Source organism: Pygocentrus nattereri, chromosome 23, assembly GCF_015220715.1.
Source record: "Pygocentrus nattereri isolate fPygNat1 chromosome 23, fPygNat1.pri, whole genome shotgun sequence".
Classification (NCBI taxonomy): domain Eukaryota; kingdom Metazoa; phylum Chordata; class Actinopteri; order Characiformes; family Serrasalmidae; genus Pygocentrus; species Pygocentrus nattereri.
In genome coordinates, this window is record NC_051233.1 from 8,123,047 (window position 1) to 8,137,554 (window position 14,508).

General features: G+C 39.4%; 1 protein-coding gene across 3 annotated transcripts in view; it reads right to left on the minus strand.

Moving 5' to 3' along the window:
• The window catches only part of zbtb20 (zinc finger and BTB domain containing 20), a 117,078-nt gene that overhangs the window by 61,158 nt on the left and 41,412 nt on the right, over window positions 1–14,508 (minus strand). The window contains exon 3 of one of the 3 annotated variants that reach the window (XM_017702910.2): window positions 9,284–9,363. The exons of the other annotated variants lie outside the window; for them this stretch is intronic. The gene's annotated coding sequence lies outside the window, so the exon portion shown is untranslated. The remainder of the gene's footprint in view (window positions 1–9,283; window positions 9,364–14,508) is intronic. 3 annotated transcript variants of the gene reach the window in all.

The window sequence follows — 14,508 nt, forward strand, 5'->3', positions numbered from 1 at the left end:
ATAGACTTGAGACAGACAGAGGAAGAGAGGGGGGTACAAAAACAGAGTAAAGAGGCAGAAAGAAATAGAGAGAAAAAGACAGACAGACAGATAGATAGGTAGACAGATAGATGAAAGGGAGACCAAAAGACAGTGAGAGAAAGAAAAAAGACAGGAATAATAAGTAAGAAACAAATCTAAGTGAAAGGAAATAAAAATAGATAGCAAGTAAGAGAAAGGAGAGAAAGATAAAAGACAGTGAAAGACAAAGGAGGTATGGAGATAAACAACTAGAAATGAAGGGAAGAAAGAGACAGCAAAATATAAAACCAGAAAAGAGGCAGAAAGACAGAAACAGACAGACAAAAAGACAGACAGAAATGAGAAAAATAGCAAAAGACAAAGTGAGAGTGTAAGAAAAAAGTAAAAAACTTAGAGAAAATGATAGAAAGAAAAAGCAAGAGAGAGAAAGGAGAGAAAGATAAAAGACAGCAAAAGACAAAGAAGATATAGGAATAGATAAACAAGGAGAAACGAAGGAAAGAGAGAGCGAGAGAGGGAGAGTTTGCCAAAGCCAGACGCTGGAGAAAAGGTCTACTGAGGTGATGGTAAACTCAGCCTTAGGTTAGAGCTGTAAATTAGGTTAGGTTATAAATACAGGCCAAACTGCACGAGGACACAGAGAGCGAGGGGGGGTGGGGGGGGGGGGGGTGGTAGGGGGAGAACAGGAGAGGTAGAGAAAGCTGCTGAATAAAATATCGTTTTTTTTTCTCTCTCTCTCTTTTTGCCTGTGATTTTGGGGGGGGAAACAGAAATTCCTCAGCTGTGCTGGACTGTAACTCTGGCCGATTAGCACTGGAAGAGATGAGGCAGTGAAATATGCACCGTCATTGTCATGGGCCTCATTTTTCATTAATTTATTTATTTTGGCTTGAATAGGCGGCCTTGCCAAATGGAGGCCAATTATTTTCAGGACCCTTTTTATCGCGAAAAATAAACTGGATTGCATAAAATACTGTTCTATTGAGTGTGTGATACGTATTAGCTGTAAAAGAAAAAAAAACCTGGTTACAGTTAATGGTTGTCCGTTTGAAGAGAAAAAGCCTGTTGTTCCATTTTTTTCCCTCTCTAACCGAACTGAATGTATTCAGCCAATGATAGTGACTCAAAGCCATCCGACCATGATGTTTTGGTTTTTTTTTTTTCTTTTGGTAACGCTGGCATGTAACGACAGGCATTCCGATCTAACCACCAAGCTCATACACATTTCGCAGTACAGTGCCAAAAAATGCACACAGCAAAACCAAAATGTGAATGCTAATGCTAAACTCCCCCCACAGGCCAACATATACAAATGGAGCCAAAAACAAACCAGTGTTAAACATCCTGACCTGCTCAGGCATATCCCGAGTGAGTTGACAGCGTTTCTTTTCCTCCTCATAATGCTCTTCAGATGTAAACACTTGTGACGAAAAGACCTGACAAAAACAAACGTGTGTTTGACACGGAGCCGAGCCGAAGGCAGGGCAGAAGAAAAGATAATTTTAGATCCTTTGCCCCTCGCTGTAGTTACTTCATCGGTCCTTCAAACGACAGCAACTTTTCTTTCAGTCTCTCTCTTTCTCTGCAAGTACTAGAGCTGGCACGTGAAAACAAGGAAGTGAAATACAGTGTGTGTGTGTGCGTGTGTGTGTGTAATGCTGTGCACTTCCTATGCACCAACGCGCCGGGCCTGACCTGAAACGACCCCGTGCACTTCAGGCCTCAGGCCAAGTCACTCTTCCGGAGCTGGAGAGGAGGCTTCAGCCTCTGTTCAGTTTAGCATAAAACTACGGCGGTTCCTGTTTTCTTTTTGTTTTCTTTTCTTCTGTTCTTTCCCCAAAAACCACCATTCGCAAAGATGGACTTTAATCCACGCTTTTTTTTTTTTTTTTTAACACAGCCTGACTGGATGTTTAGCTTTGACACTGGTTTTGATGAAACCAGAGCTTTTCAGACTAGCATGTACATTCTTCAGTCTTTTGTCCATTTCTTTTGCTGAAAGGAAAAGCAAACAATCGGATTCCTTCAGTTCTTTCGTTCTTTCTCCAAAAGTAGTTGATCAGCCACGTCATGTCTGGTGTCTGAAGTTAGCTTCTTTAGGTTTAGCACTGGAGCTACGAGGCTAGTTCAGCTAACAAGTAACAGGGCCTCTGTTTGTACCCAAAACCACCATTCACAAAGACTGGCTTTAATCTGCCCTCATTTTCTCTCATTAACACTGCCTGGCTGCGTGTGGTGAAAGATATCTTGTTTTTAGACTGAGAACTGTGGGCTTGTTTCTGCTAACTTTTCAAACTAGCATGTGCATTTTTCAAAACTCTGTCCATTTCTTTTGCGGAAAGGAACAGCAAAAAATCCGATTCCTTCAGTTCTTTCTTCCATACCCCAAATGCAGTGCGTGGTGTCTGTAGTTTGAATCTTTAGTTTTAGCTACAAGGCTAATGCAGCTAACAAATAACAGAAGCTCATACCTTTGTTTTTTTCCCCTTCTGTTCATTCCTTAAACCTCCATGCACAAAGTCTGACGTTAATCTGTGCTCATTTTCACTTTGTAACACTGCCTGTCTGCTTGTGCTGGAAGATATTTAGCTTTTTCTCTGATTTTGATGAAAACGGATCTCTGAAAGCTGTGTGTGCTAACTCTTCAGACTAGCATTCTTCAAACTGTGGCTGTAGTTGGCTTCTGTAGTTTTACACTGGAGCTAATGTGGATAAGAAGTTATGGAGACTCCTATATTTCTTCCTCTTAGACTTTCATCCAAACTCAATGTCACCTTTCACCATTTTTAATGACCTTTTAGTGGTCATTAAAACCAGACCTCTAAATACCTTTTTCATGCTAACATGTTCATCCAATTTCTCTCCCATTCTTTGGCTTAAAGAATTTCTCTCCCATTCTTTGGCTTAAAAAAAAAACTCCAGAGGACTGTGTAAATGGCCACATTTACACAAGTGCACACTCAAACACAACCGAAAGAGACAAACTTGAGGCGACATAGCAACTTGTTGCTTGCTAGTGTGAACATACAGACCTTAAGCTGCCCTCATTCTCACTTTTTTACAGACTGCCTGGATATTTTACTCTATTTAAGCAACCCAGAGCTTCAACAAAAAAGACAAGACATGTTTGGTGTCTGAAGTTTGCTTATACATCTTTTTTTCTCTCATGTTTCACAAAACCACCATTGGCAAGTCAAAAGACTTTAATCTGTGCTCATTTTCTCTTTTTGACAGCGGCTGACTGGATGTTACTTCTTGCTCTTGCTCTCATTTTGATGATTCAACCCAGAACTATGAGAGCTAACTTTTTAGACTGGCTTGTTCTCCAATTTCTGTTCAATTCTTTGGCTTAAAGGAACAGTTCAGCTAAAAACCCAATTCCCACAGTTTCCAGTTTCAGTCAAGATTGCATCTGTAGTTTTGCACTGGAGCTACTAGGCTAATGTAGCTAACATGTAAAGATAACTTGACTCCGTTTTGTTTGATCTATTTTTTTTCCCCTCCCAAAACCACCATTCACAAATACTTTCATTCACACTTATGTTCACATTTCAACACTGGCTGACAGGTTGTGATAGAAACCATTTTGCTTTTACTCTGAATTTCATTATTCATCCTGCAGCTCTGACAGCTATTCTTTTCCTAAATTTTCAGTCTAGTGTGTATGTTCTTCTGTTTCTGTTAAGGCTACACTGATTGTTTACCTGAAGCAAATATCACAAGGTGATATGTCCAATTTTAGCAAGCTAACAAGTAGTGGAGGCTGATATCCCACTGCGTAGTTATTTATTTATTTATTTACTTGGCTTGTTCTGTTCCTTCCCAAAACCACAATTTGCAAGGACTTGTAATTTAATCCACACTTATTTTCAATTTTGAACATCTGGTCGACTGGCTGTGGACATTTTGCTCTGATTTTGATGATTTAACCCAGAGGTCTAAGAGCTGATTTTCATATTGTGCCATTTATTGTCTGAGCTCAACTCATTCTTAGGATAAAAGGAGCAGTTTGACGAAAAATCGCATTCTCACATTTCCCCCCAACCCCAAATGTAGTCTATCAGCCAAGACACAGTGTCTAAAGTTTGCTCCTTTGGTTTAGCCCTGGAGCTAAAAGGATAATGTTAAGAAGTGACAGAAGCTCAAACTCCACAGTTCTGTTCTTTCCCAAAACCACCAACTGTTTCGTTTGCCAACATGTAAAATTCAAATTAATTTTCACTTCTCGTCTGGTTAACTGGTTGCGGTTACTTTGCTTTTTGGGCTCTTATTTTTCTCTCGTTTCGGTTTTTCTACCCAGAGCTTTGAGAGCTGCTTTTTTTCCCCCAAACTGTTCAGACCGTCTTTTTTGGATTTCTATTTCTGTCTGAACTCTACTAATTCTTTGGCTTAAAATAATATCAAATGGCAAAAAAATCAAATGTACCTTTACTTCAGACATAGTAGATCAGACATTTTTGGTGTTTGGAGTTTTGCTAGTGTTGTACTGGAGCTACAGTGCCAATGTAGCTTACAAGTCATGGAAGCTAGTACCTCTAACTGCAGACCTCACACTTGCCTTGAACTGTGTGGAAGAGAATCAGTTTCTCAAATTCAGTTTTCCCTTTTACTCCAATTGCAGTCAAGATTAGCTGTAAGTTTGGTGACGTTTACTTCTGTAGGTCTCAGTTGGAGCTACAATGCTACTGCAGCTAACAATTAATAAAAGCTTGTCTTTGTTTTGTTTTGTTCTAGTTTTTACCCAAAACTACCATTCGCAAACACTTCACACCATTATTTTTTACCTTTCCACACTAGTTAACTGGCTAACTGAAGGCATTCATGAATCAAGAGTAGACTTCATACAAGGACTGCCAAATATTCTGCTACCGCTGTGCAAGACAGCTTGTCTGAAAATACATCCTTCCACAACACATACATTGATAGTCTAACTGTGTTTAGCCCTGTTCACCCCATCCTGGGTGATCTGATCAGCGCTAAGTACAGCTGTAAACAAGGTACAGTGCATATTGAAGACACACTAAATGTGTTTACAAACACATAATAATCTGATAACTGCAGACAAATCAGATTTTCTCAGTAATTTGCTTAGCGTGTTTACATGCATTTGAATAATCAGGTGATCGGGAAACTCCAAGTCTACATGAGTCAGACAGTAATCAGATTTCTGCTTTACAACCAGCCAGTTAACTCACAGAAGACATGATGATAACAAAAAACTCAAATGTCATGCCACAACTGTTTTTTTAAACATTAAATCTTAGTGGAAAATATGAATATACATTAATAGGAATAGTTAAATCCTTCATCCAACAGCGCTCTGCTTTCACACATGCATAGACTGAAAGAAATGAAAGAAATCAGAGTAAGAGTTTACATGCACTGAAAAACCCATTACTGAGCTTATATCCGATTTCTTGATCTGAGTTCCAGGCCTTAGTCCCATCTAAGAAATCAAAGCGTGTTATTTACATAACCAACTTGAATAATCAGATAACTGACGAAATCTGATGATGATCGGCTTATTGAGTGCAATAAACACACTAACTGTGATCCCTCAGATTACCTGCATAGCTTTATTTTTCGCCTCCTCTACAGTTTGATTACAAGCAGTGTTTATGATTCACTTTGTGGTTTGTAACAGCACAAACAGACTCGTGGTACATTTTTGTCTAACGAGAAATGCAGGGTTATGCCAGGTGTGAACGGCTATACGTCTCAACGTCCACTTATGATTAGATCATTCGAGACGGATGTATGTGGGCCTTTGTCTTTAAGTGGAACGGAGTAATATGTAATATTTTAAACAACAACAACAACAACAACAACAACAACAAAATAAGCTTACAATCAAACAACATTGCCAGCGCCAAAACATCTACCCATCAGGAGGAGAATCAGGTACAGTTTAGCCACTGCTCGTCAGCTTAATTAATTTAGCTAGAGTTTGGTCTTCAAGTTTCCTTGCTAAGGTCAACCCCCATATTCAAAGGAAATATATTTCTAATATTTTTCAAAGTAAGAAGCAAGTTAGTAACATGTATACATATTTATTTGACATGTAAATATTACAAATGGGCATTATTACATATATTTCATCTACATATGTGCATATATTAGTATACTTAAAATGGCACAGTTTTATCTATACAGCAAATATATTTAAAAACATGACACGTATTTAATATGAGCAAACATACTGTATCCTGATTTCTGTTTTTCTGTATCATTTGAACACAGCATCTTTACATGGTGTGAAAATTTCATGGTGAATGGACCAGCTGAAACGCTTGGAATAATACTTTTATACATTAACTGACATTAAAAGTAAAGCATGCTTTAGCCTTTTCCTGTAAAGCAGTCATGTTAGAGATGTTTTTTCTGTTCATATATTTTTCTTTTATATGGGGTATAATTAATATAGTTCTCCTATATTTATCTTATATGTCCTTCTGTATGTTTTCATTTTTGGAATTCCATCACTCTGGAACAGAATAGCTCTAACAATCTCTAATAGACATGATAACATAGTTTCTGACACACTGTTATCTAAAAACATGGATTAAAGTACGGACGAGTTCATAGTTCTGACTGCTGCTACTGCTTTCAGCTGTGCTCTATGCTAATTGAGGTATTAGCCTCCATTACTTGTTAGCTACAGTAGCCTCATAGCTTTCACTGCAAAGTTTGGACACCAAACATGTCTTGGTTGACTGACTACATTTTGCAGTGAAGGGTATTGTGTAAATTTAATCTTTCACCAAATTAGCATAGTGTGACTCAGCCCACACATGCAAATCTGAAGAAAAGTACACTCTTACTCACTTTCCCAACACGCTTCCGTTCATCAAAGTCACAACGCTGAGAGGAATGATCTTTGGTTTTTGGAGATGAATGCTAAACAGCTCTGTAGGTGTTTTGTTCACGAGTTAACTTTGAAGAATGATGGATCAAAACTAGCATCAGACTTAAAGTCATCACCTTCAGTTACACAGAGCCACATTACTTAAATATGAAAGCCCTGACAGAACAGACAAGGCAGAGTGGACCTAGGACCTAGTAAGAGGCAAGGGGCTTCTTTAGTTTTTTTGGAATCAAGCCCAGCCTTACACACCACCTCAACGATGCTGTCTGCGTCTATCTGGCCGTTATTGAAATGCTCTCTTCTCTGGAAATCCAAGCCCCGTTCTCACTTATATCGACTCACAGGGACCGCAGAGCGTTTGCATACAAGATCTATTTGCACATCCAAAGCTGAAGATAAAAACCCAACAGCGCTCTGAAAACACATCAGCTTGAGTCATGCTAGCCATCCGACTACCACAGCGGGAAGGCATCACGGATCAATATTTTTTTATTAATTTTCTTTTTGAAATACATTTTAGTTTTTTTTTTCACTTTGCCTTGATTTTTGAGTTTCGTAATCTAAATATAGCACAAAAGGCTTGATGGAGTTTAATGCCAGCCCGTGAGTCCCCTCTCATTAACGCTAATAGTAATGTCACTTCCAACACTCGCCTGGCTTAATTACAGCTAATTGTCTTAGCAGGTAACGTTCGCCAATCAACTGCACAAACAAACACTTGTTAACTGAAAGCGTTTAGGCAACACGACCCATACATTTGCTGTGCTCTGGAACTCATCTGCACTGCATTTATACATATATTCATGTATGTAAATGTATATGTATTTATACACAGACACACACTGACAGTGTTTTTGACTCAGGCGTTTGAACTGTTTGTTGTCGTAACAGTGCTGTGGTGTGAATGTGGACATCAAGTGGTCGTATTATTGGTAAATGATTGTTGTAAATGTTTAACCACACATCCTCACATTTGTATGTAAGGATAAGACTGTTATAATCCCTTAAACTCTAAAGGTCCATACGTGGGTCCTAACCTGGGGACATAACTTACATACAGTATCACTGTCATATTAAAACCTCAGAATTCTGTTCTTTAAATTATTATTATTATTATTATTGTTATGTTTACACCAGCTGCACATTACATTATATGAGCATTACACAATGCACTGAGAAACAGAATCAGCCCAAAATTAACTTGAATGAATCAATGTTACATTAATCAACATTATAATGATTTTGTTTCCTACTATTTTTGGAGATGCCAGTTTTTCTCACGACCAATACAATTAGTATTATTAATAGTAGATACTGAATAAATCATAGTAGATGCTGAACAATTTATAGTAGATACTGAACAATTCATAGAAGTTACTCAATAATTCATAGCAGTTACTGAATAATTCATAGTAGATACTGAATAAATCATAGTAGAAGCTGAATAATTCATAGCAGTTACTGAACAATTCATAGCAGTTACTGAATAATTCATAGATGTTAATTAATAGTAGATGAATAATTCATAGCAGTTTCTGAATAATTCAGAGTAGATGTTGAATAATTCAGAGCAGTTACTGATTAATTCATAGTAGATGTTGAATAATTCATAGCAGTTACTGAATAATTCAGAGTAGATGTTGAATAATTCATAGTAGATTAATAATTCATAGTAGATGTTGAATAATTCATAATAGATGTTGAATAATTCACAGCACTTACGGAATAATACAGAGTATATGTTGAATAATTCAGAGTAGATATTGAATAATTCACAGTAGATGAATAATTCAGAGTAGATGTTGAATAACTCATAGCAGTTACTGAATAATTCATAGTAGATGTTGAAAAATTCATAGCATGTAGAAATAATTTGCAGCAAGGACTAAATAGTTTATAGTGGTTACTGAATACTTTGTAGTACATCCTGAATAATAGGAGCTTAATAGTAGTTCCCAAATAAATAATTAAAATATTCATCCTGAGATCAATAACCGAATAATTAGTTTGCAATTTAAAGAGGTTATTCAGTTGTATCAGAATGTAAGAGTTGAATATGATGGGATTTGTGTTCATGTCAGTCACTGCTGTTCTCAAAAAGGTGAGAATGAGATTAGCAGCTATATACAAATGCAGCCGAAAACATTTGGCTCTTGAGAAAAAAAGTGTCTGAAACAATGCCTTCATCTAAATGTGATAGAAAATCATCACATTTGTCTTGTTTTTAAATATCTGCCAACTGGGAGAGTCATTGTTTAATTCCTCCGCACGCAACACACATGCAACACACACACACACACACACACACACACACACACACACACACACACACACACACACACACACACACAATCTTTCCTTTACTTCCTCAATGTGTTAATGTACACATTCACTTACATCAGCAGCTGCACTGCAATTTTTAGCCTTTATTGTTGCTTGAAGAATAAGACTTCAGCTCAAACTCCCTCGACGACTTTCTGGAAAATTAACAAGTGTATAAATAAATAAATTAATAAATAAATACAATATTAACTATATATAAACTATAATATAAAAAAAACTATGATTACCACGCTTACGACATTTTGGTTATTGCTGCTGAAAGACGGTTAAAAAAAGAAAGGAGAAAAATAAATGGGAAATAAATAAAATAATACTGTCTGCTCATTGTTTGCTTATTTGCTGCGCTTATTTGACTGAATATGGCATTTCACAAAGCCATTTGAACAGAAGGTGAAACATTTGACTGCTCATGTGACAGGCTGCTAAACGATTCGAACCCTGGAGCAGACACTGGTACAATTACTGTCTTATCATGTTGGTACAGATGTCCATGGCAACTGCCAAAATTTTAAGAGGCAAATAAGAAGAAAAAAAAAAAGATAATAATATAGCATAAGTGAAAAAGGCTGATCGCCAGTAAGTGGGAAGTCATGAGAATGCTCAAAAAAAAAAGAAAAAAAAAAAAAGATCAGACTTGGAGATGGTGTGGAATACACCCACTGGAGCCGCGTGCGCTCCCTCACCACTTCACTTCTGACCCCAGCGCGAACTCTCCGCACGACTTCAATAAGAAGAGTGAGGGCCTGGATTTCAAACACAGTTCGGCTTCGGCTCACCAGCTGCTCTGTTACACTTTCTCCACTCTCACCACTCGCTTCCTGCTAAAAACACCAGGACTGAACAATTAGCCATGGACGATACTGAATGCCGGTGTTACATGAGGTGGATTTTAGCACAGATACACTATAATTGTCCTCAAGTACTAATACAGCCCTTTCAATTCAGTTACACAGCATCTCCATAAACAGGCACTGACCAGTGCAATGGGACGCTCTGTAGTAGCTGCACATGAGCCATGCACAATGCCAAGCGTGGGCTAGAGGAGTAGAAATGATCACAATACTAAGGATCATATCCTAATTTTTTGTATATATTTTTTCCTCTGGTTAACTCATTTGAAAACATTCAAAACTCAAGTATGTAAATGACCTCAGTCTTGATTGGTTGCCATGTCCCATACACTGAGCATGTATCGGTCCACTGGCTTTATAAGGTCAGCACCCCACTGACTGTTTGCCACTGCTGTTCCACCCTTGGACCACCTAGATTGTTGTCCTGCATAGAAGGCCTAACTAGTTTTAAATCTCCTCAAACAGATTTTAAATGCACAGGGACTTTTATTTCAGAAAACTAAGACAAATATTACAAACAGCTGAGAGAGAAAAAAGTAATGACTAGGCCTGATAGAAAATATTGTTGTCAACACTGTGATTTTACTAATTTACAAGGAATAACTAAAGAAACGAAGGAAGGAAAAATCAGTAAATTGGACTGCAAACGGAAAATGAGCGATGATAAGTGAAATTTTGTCAAATACTCTGCTTAAACACAGGTGGGCCGACCAGAAATTGCTGAGCAAAACACCAGTGAACCACCATCAGCGGGCCACCAGTGGCCTAATGCCCTACTGCTATCATGGCTACTTTGCCTCATTCAGAAAGCAGGACTGAAACACTCCTTAGAACCTCAATGTGAGTGGGTGTTAAAAATTACGGTAACCATTGACAACCAACTTCATAACAAGCATTAAAAATTGCTAGCAGTTTGCTTGGTAGTCTTGGTAGCTAGCTAGCTAAATTTCCTGTTCAGAACTGCTGTGCCATGTAAGGTGGAATGGGAAAACTTGAAGAAGAATCTGCTAAATAACTGACCTCAGCTTCATTTCGCCAGATTTAGGGGTTGGCGAAAATAAATCATTGCATACGATGCCCTAAATGTACCTAAAGCCCAGCAGTGAGGTTGCTGAACTTTACACTCCTCTGCTATCACTGCTGACTGGCAGGGTCACCTACAGAACTAAGGGGTAGGGGTAAAAATCAGAAAGGGGATTGGGCCTTAGCTTAGACAAGATGGATATGGACCATTTGTTTGGCCCACCCAATATTTTCAAATGGCAGCTAACAAAACGTCACTGAATTGTTAAACATCATTGAACAGCACACTTGGAGGAGAACAATAACCGTATATTCTGTTACATCAGCTCAGGTTAGCTGACATCACACTGAGCGATGGAGTTACGATGTTTTGAACTCCTGGTTACGGATGGCTGTGGCGTCACCACTAACTGAACTCGTGACCTCCTGATAATAGAGCCAACACTTAATTGTTTGAGCCAAGTTACAATTACAGTGTTAATTATTGTGGAGACCCGTTTTACTTTTCTATTCTCAGTTTGATATACTTCCTTCTTGTTTTGAAAGACATCTGCTAGGAAAGGCAGAAAAAAACCTCAAATTCAGCTTTTATGTAGTGTGTTTGAACCTCTAATTCTGTCGAATGGGTTGTTGATTCTATATTCAAATGAAAAGACTCATTGGCTTTGTGTGGTGGGGTTTGAGTGGAAACATGTTCAAGGGCGGGGTCATCATGGCGCTGCTGTGTATAGTTCTAAAGTGGACCACAGCATTGTGACCATACAGCGTCAGGTAGCAGAATGGTTCTGTATTCTCTACTTGTTTAATTTTAATTAAATAAAACTTTAAACATCATTTATTATACTTGGAGTCAGTTTACTACACTTACAGCATTTAATGTAGGAATGGCAAAATGCTACCTATTTTAACAGTGCTCGGAGTCAAGAGTAAACCAGCCATTAGGGGTGTACTTTGTGTACTTCTGGTGCCGGTCCCAAGCCCGGATAAATGGTGAGGGTTGCGTCAGGAAGGGCAGTCGGCGTAAAACTTGTGCCAAAACTATCATGTGGATCACAAATATGATTGCCATACCAGATCGGTCAAGGCCCGGGTTAACAACGACCACCTCCGGTGCTGTTGACCAGCAGGGTGCCGGTGGAAAATGGACTACTGTAGGTCGAAGACAAACAAAGAGGAGAGGAGGAAGGCAGGTTAGAAGACAGCGAGAGAGAAGGAAAGGCAGGAGTGTGGAGGTTAGAGTAGGGACTCTGAACATAGGACTCTGAACATGACTGGTAAAGGCAGAGAGCTTGCAGACATGATGGAGAGAAGGAAGGTAAATATTCTGTGTGTCCAGGAGAGCAGATGGAAAGGAAGCAAGGCCAGGAACATTGGAGGTGGATTCTATCATGAACTGTTCTATCATGGTGTAGAGAGGAAGATAAATGGAGAAGGGATAATCCTAAAGGAACAGCTTGTGAAAAGTGTTCTGGATGTAAAGAGAGTGTCAGACAGGATCATGAGCCTGAAGTTGGAAGTTGATGGTGTAATGTTGTGAATGAATGTGGTCAGTTCATATGCACCACAGGTTGGTTGTCAGTTAGAGAAGAAAGAGGAATTTTGGAGTAAGACGGATGAAGTGGTAGATGGTGTTCCTGGAGAGGAGAGGTTAGTGATTGGTGCAGACTTCAATGGACATGTTAGTGAAGGGAACAGGGGATGAAGAGGTGCTGGGTATGTATGATGTGAAAGACAAATGCGGAAGGTCAGATGGTTGTAGATTTTGCAAAGAGAATGGAAATGGCTGTGGTGAACACGTATTTTCAGAAGAGGAAAGAACACAGGGTGACATACGTGGAGGGAGGTGCACACAGGTGGATTATATCCTTAGCAGGAGATGCCACCTAAAGGAGATTGGAGATTGTAAAGTGGTGCCAGGGGAAAGTGTAGCAAGGCAGCATAGGGTGGTTGTCTGTAGTAATGAGATTAGAAACAAAGAAGAGGAAGAGAGTGAAGACAGATCCAAAGATTAGATGGTGGAAGCTGAAGGAGGAGGATGGTTGCAGGCAGTTCAGGGAAAAATTGCAACAGGCGTTGGGGGCAGTGAGGAGCTACCTGAGGACTGGGAAACTACAGCTAAGGTGGTGAGAGAAACTGGCAAGAATGTGTTGGGTGTTTCGTCTGGTGAGAGGAAAGAAGACAAGGAAAGTTGGTGGTGGATTGAGGAAGTCCAGGAGAGTATTTAGAAAAAGAAGGCAGCTAAGAAAAATTGGGATAACCAGAGAGACGAAGGAAGTAGGCAGGAGTACTGTGCGGCTAGTCGCATAGCAAAAAGAATGGTGGCAAAGGCAAAGGCTCAGGCCTATGATGAGCTGTATGAGAGGCTGGACAGCAAGGAAGGAGTAAAGGACTTGTATCGTTTGGCTAAACAGAGAGATAGAGCTGGAAAGGATGTACAGCAGGTTAGGCTGATAAAGGATAGAGAGGGAAATGTACTAGTGAGTGAACAGAGAGGGTTGAGTAGATGGAAGGAGTACTTTGAAGAACTAATGAATGAGGAAAATGAGACAGAAAGGAAGACAATGGGGGTAGAGATAGGGGATCAGGAAGTGCAGAGAATTAGTAAGGTGGAAGTGAGGGCAGCTTTAAAAAGGATGAAGAATGGAAAGGCAGTTGGTCCAGATGACATACCTGTGAAAGTATGGAGATGTTTAGGAGAGAAGGCAGTGGACTTTTTAACCAGGTTGTTTAAGAAAATCCTGGAGAGTGAGAGGATGCCTGATGTGTGGAGAAGTAGTGTACTGGTCCCCATTTTTAAGAACAAGGGTGATGTGCAGAGCTGCAGTAACTACAGAGTAAAAAAAATATAAAATTGGTGAGCCACACCATGAAGGTATGGGAAAAAGTTGTTGAAGCAAGGCTAAGGCGAGAGGTTCAGATCAGTGAGCAGCAGTTTGGTTTCATGCCCAGAAAGAGTACCACAGATGCAATTTTTGCGTTGAGAGTGTTGGTAGAGAAGTACAGAGAAGTTCAGAAGGAGCTACATTGTGTCTTTGTGGATCTAGAGAAGGCATATGATAGGGTGCCAAGAGAGGAACTGTGGTACTGTATGAGGAAGTCAGTTGTAGCTGAAAAGTATGTTAGGGTGGTGCAGGACATGTATGAAGATAGTGAGACAGTGGTGAGGTGTGCAGTTGGAGTGACAAATGGTTTCAAGGTGAAGGTAGGGTTACATCAGGGATCAGCTTTGAACCCCTTCTTGTTTGCAATGGTGATGGAAAGGTTGACAGATGAGGTCAGGCAGGAGGCTCCATGGACCATGATGTTTACATTGTAATCTGTGGTGAGAGTAGAGTGCAGGTGGAAGAGAATCTGGAGAGGTAGAGGTTTGCAATGGAGAGGAGAGGAATGAAGGTCAGTAGAGAA